At 46.2% G+C, this 5260-nt stretch overlaps 1 pseudogene; it reads left to right on the top strand.

Moving 5' to 3' along the window:
• Nucleotides 1-543: 543 nt before the first annotated feature.
• Nucleotides 544-2114, top strand: LOC147737736 (uncharacterized; annotated as a pseudogene).
• Nucleotides 2115-5260: the final 3146 nt, after the last annotated feature.

Raw genomic sequence — 5260 nt, 5'->3', positions numbered from 1 at the left:
TTGATCCGAGTAGTTTCAGAGGCTCCTGTAACTCCAAAGTGCATCATGTACCTGTCTTAACCACTGAACAAAAAAGCATATACTGGCACAAAAAGTATAAAAGGGGCCAGTGTTACGCTATTGATAATTCATAAACCACCCTGGCATGCCCTAATCATCTGTCATTACTTGTATGAACAAACATACCTAACAGGCAAACACTAAACCCCAAAGACCTAATCAGTGCTTTTTAAACTCCCAAATCAAATGTGATCAAACTAGAATCACTAAATGAGACTAATTAAACAAGAGAAAATTCCCCCGGGCATAACTTGGAGAAAATGAATCCATGAGGAGCATCTTAGTAAATACAAGGGACTCCTCAGTGAAAGTTTATAAGACAAGTTAGATCGGTGCCTTTAATGATAGGAAAATGATCTCCATGTAAAAACTATAATTAGTTAAATACAAATGTGAAGAAGTGCATCTGCAGTGTAGTTTAGAAGTTAATGCTGAGTTGTAACACAAACAAGAACAGACTCTGGAATCAGATTCAGTCTTAAGATGACATGTATTCAGGAACAAACCCAACTTGGAGAAACAAAAAACTCGAATAAGAGCAATGAATGTGAGAACAGCTTTAGTTATCAATCCCATCTCACTAAACATGAGAAAACTAGCACTGGACGAAAACCTTATCAGTGTCCTGAATCCCAGAAAGGCTTCAATCAAAAATCCAACCTTACGGTACATGAAAGAACCCACACTGGACAAAAACCGTATCAGTGCTCTGAATGCTGTAAAAGCTTCAGTAGCAAATCCAATCTCGCTGTACATGAAAGAACCCACACTGGGCAAAAACCTTATCAGTTCTCTGAACGCTGTAAAAGCTTCAGTCAGAACAGCAGCCTTACTGTGCATGAAAGGACCAACACTGGGTATAAACCGTATCAGTGTCCTGAATCCCATAAAGGTTTCTATCACAAATCCAGTTTAACTGTACATCAGAGAACCCACACTGGGCATAAACCGTATCAGTGCTCTGAATGCCATAAAAGCTTCAATCAGAAAATAACTCTCACTTACCGTGAGAGCACTCACACAGGGCACAAACCGTATCGGTGCTCTGAATGCCAGAAAAGCTTCAATCGGAAAATAACTCTCACACACCATGAGAGCACTCACACTGAGCATAAACTGTTTCAGTGCTCTGAATGCCAGTAAGGATTCAGTCAGAGATCCAGTTTAATTGAACATGAGAGAACTCACACTGGACAAAACCTTATCAGTGCTCTGAATGCTGGAGAAGCTTCAGTCAGAAATCCAACCTTACTGTACATGAAAGAACCCACACTGGGTATAAACCGTATCAGTGCTTTGAATGCCAGAAAAGCTTTCGTCGGAAAAAATCTCTCACTCACCATGAGAGCACTCACACTGGGCAAAAACCTTATCAGTGCTCTGAATGCTTTAAAAGCTTCAGTCGGAAATCTACTCTCTCACAACATGAGGTAACTCACACTGGGCAAAAACCTTATCAGTGCTCTGAATGCTGCAAAAGCTTCTGTCGGAAATCTACTCTCTCACAACACGAGGTAACTCACACTGGGCAAAAACCTTATCAGTGCTCTGAATGCTGCAAAAGCTTCAGTCAGAGATCCAACCTTACTGTGCATGAAAGAACCCACACTGGGCAGAAACCGTATCAGTGTTCTGAATGCCAAAAAGTTTTCAATTACAAATCTGGTTTAACTCTACATGAGAGAATCCATACTGGGCTCAAACCCTTTCAGTGCTCTGAATGCCAGAAAAGCTTCAGACTGAAACAGACTCTCACTCAGCATGAGATAACTCACACTGGGCAAAAACCTTATCAGTGCTCTGAATGCTGTAAAAGCTTCAGTCAGAAATCCAGCCTTACTGCACATGAAAGGACCCATACTGGGCTCAAACCCTTTCAGTGCTCTGAATGCCAGAAAAGCTTCAGACTGAAAAAGACTCTCACTAGACATGAAAGAACTCACACTGGTGAAAGACCTTCTTAGCTCTCTGAATGCTGGAAAAGTTTCAGTCGGAAATCTGGTCTCACTCAATTTGGGAGAACTTACCTGGAAGAAACCCTGTCATTGTTCTAAAAGCCAGGGAAGGGTCTGCTGGAGATTCAGTTTCATTCAACAAGAGAGAATGCACAATGAGAAAAAAAATGAACGTGCTCTCAATGTGACAAAAACTTCAGTTGTAAATGTAATTTTTAAACATAAGAGAGACAATGTGGGAGAATAAAAGGTGCTCACTGTGAACTCTGAGGAGGAGCTTTCAGCATCGCAAAATATTTACATGAAGCAGCCACAAAGACTCCACTGTATTGATTGTCCAACAAACCGTCTACTGAGAAAAGCACACAGCGAGGAATGGAAATGCTTGAATTAAACTCATTCCTTTGTAAACATTTAGTGTGTTTTGCTCTCTGAGTGTTTATAAGCAGAGCTCTGACCCACAACGGCCATTTGATCTTGAACTTTGAGGCCACGCTGCTAGGATCAGGAATGCATGTAACCTCAAACTGTTTCCAGCCTTAGTGAGCCTCACCAGGGGGCTGCAGCAGGAGTCCCTTTATCGTAGGTTTCTATGGGACCAACATCTGTTCTGTGCCACGTAGGGCTGACCATTGAGAAAAGCTAAAGTTGATGGATGGACTGGTAGTTAAGCTCTGCAACATCCCACCAAATCATTCTCTAGTCTCCGTGCCACTAAAGACAAGGCCAACCATATGCAAACCATTATTGGCCCCACCCTAAATAGTTCTAATGACTTCTGTTCCAATGGGACACGGCCTCGTATTACAAAGATCCACTTTAGCGGCCTCTTTCCATGTTCTTTTTGCTACAAATGGAACCTGCTTCTCATCTGCTGAGGACAGTTTCACAAGCTTTACAATCACATCAGATACACCCAAGAGAGTCTCACAGATAATCAGGCCTATTCATAAACTACTATAGGACGACTACAATACAAGAAAATGCGATTCACAAACTACGTGCAGTCGTTCTGCCTCTCCTATCTTTTTCTTTGTGGAGTTGTCTGCCTCGACTGCAGAGTTTCCGCACAAGTTAGTAAAGTTTTAGTAGTAAATGTGGGAGTGATAGAGGGAAGTGGCTGTAAAATGTGAAATACTTATGAATAAAGGGGAGGGTTAAGGCAGGAGTAAAGAGAAGTATAGGGAGGGGTTTATGGAAGGGTAGGCACTCACTAGGGAGTAGGCTCATTTCTTTTTTATTTTTTTTTATTTTTTAAAACCTTTATTGTAAGAAAGCACACAGCTATTCAGCCTAACATCCCGGAGGCAAGACAGCAAGGTATCAGAATGGTTAATGTGCAAAGCGATTCATATCAGGATAGTGCAGGTTGTTTTTTTATTTTATATACAAACAGAAACGTAAACAGAGGCGCCCGAGGGCGCAGAAAAGGCAATGGAGAGGAGGAAATGGCTATGAGTCAGTAGGAGGCGTCAGAGGCCAGAGAAGATTTAGAAAAGAACTTAAGTAGGATGTAGGAAAGGGGGGGGAAGGAGGAACAGGAGAATCAGAACGTGAGTAGCATAGCTGATGTCAACGTCTACGGTGATAGATGTTCCTCACGGGGCATCGGCTCTGGTGGCAGACACAAGTCACCTCTGTAAGCGTTCCAGGCCCCCCATACCTTATTCCATGTCTGAGGCCGCCCCCTGGCAGTATACACAGTCTTTTCACGCAACATACACCAATCCATGTTGGCCTTCCATTGTACCACCAGGGGGGCCACGTTGGATCCCCATTTCTGCGCTATGTCCCGCTTAGCGACCATATTGCCCAGTGTAGCCCATCGGGTCTGCGCCGCGTTATAATCATTCGGCTCCCAGACATTGAGGAGGCACCTGCGCGCCTCTGCAGCCAACTCCACTCCAGTCACCTCCCTCATCACTCGATGTACCCTCTCCCAGTAAGGGGCAATAACGGGGCACTCCCATAATATATGCATAAAAGTGGCAAGGGCTCCGCAGCCACGACGACAAAGGCCATCTGGCGAGAAGCCCATGCGCACAAGCCGGGGGCCGGTAACGTACACCCGGTGGAGGATTTTAAACTGGACCAGACGCGAGGAGATGGCGACCTCCTTAGGGGAGGACACAGCACTCTGCCAGTCCTCGTCGTCCAGTTCCAGACCATCAGCCACCCACTGCTCCCGCAAGCGCTGGAGGAGGTCGACTTGAACATTAATCAGCTTCTTGTAGGACAGAGAGATGGCGCTATCCGGCATATGCCCGTCCAGTACTCTGTCCTCCAAGGGAGAACTCTCGGGGATGTCACCCTCCTCCGGTCTGGCGGCGGCTATTGCGTGCTTAAGTTGGGCATAACGGAAGAACTCTGTTCCACTCAGTTGGTATTCCGCCTGTAGCTGCGGGAAAGTCTTAACTTCCCCTCTGGCCAGCATGTCTTCAACCCTCGAAATACCTATGAGGTCCCACTTGTCGAAACCCTTGGTATGCCAGAGCTTGCCTAAAATATCGGAATCAAATAGAGGGGTGAATTTCGTCAGTCTGCCCTGCCAACCCTGTATCTTATTGACCGTTCGCCACGTGTGGACCGCCGCCTTGGTCGGACCCGTGAGGCTCCGATCGAAGGATCTAGAATAGAGGGCGCGGTAGTAATTGCCCCCTTGCAAGAGCCATCTATCCATTGCATAGCCCGGGCTTTCCACAGGACCGTAAAAACCATGGTTAATAGCGGTAAGTTGAGAGGCCCAGTAGTACCTCCGCACATCTGGTAACGCAATGCCCCCGTCGTACCATGGCATGGTAAGCTTCTGGACAGCGACACGAGGCCGACCATCCCAAAGCAGGGCACGCTGCAGGCTCTCAACCTCCCTAAAATAACGAGCCGGAACAAGGTCCTGAGTATTCTGCAAGGCATATAGGAACCTGGGCAGGGACATCATTTTAAATAATGCCGCCAGGCCCAGGAGAGAGAGAGGGAGCTTACGCCAACTCTCCACATCCCTTCGCAACCGGTGGAGCGGGGGGAGTAAGTTGTGATCATACCTCGCCTTAGGGTTATTCGAGATGTAAATCCCCAAGTACTTGAAGCCTTGCCCGGCCAGTTGTATGTTGCAACCTCTGGGGAGGCGCGGCGTGTCACCCTTGAGGATGTAAAGGGAGGATTTGGCCCAGTTAATAATCAGGCCAGAGAAGCGCCCAAACAACCTGAGCACGTCACACGCCACAATAAGCGACTTGCAAGGGGAG

Source organism: Lissotriton vulgaris, chromosome 1_1, assembly GCF_964263255.1.
Source record: "Lissotriton vulgaris chromosome 1_1, aLisVul1.2, whole genome shotgun sequence".
Taxonomy (NCBI): domain Eukaryota; kingdom Metazoa; phylum Chordata; class Amphibia; order Caudata; family Salamandridae; genus Lissotriton; species Lissotriton vulgaris.
This window is presented reverse-complemented; position numbering and strand designations above follow the sequence as displayed.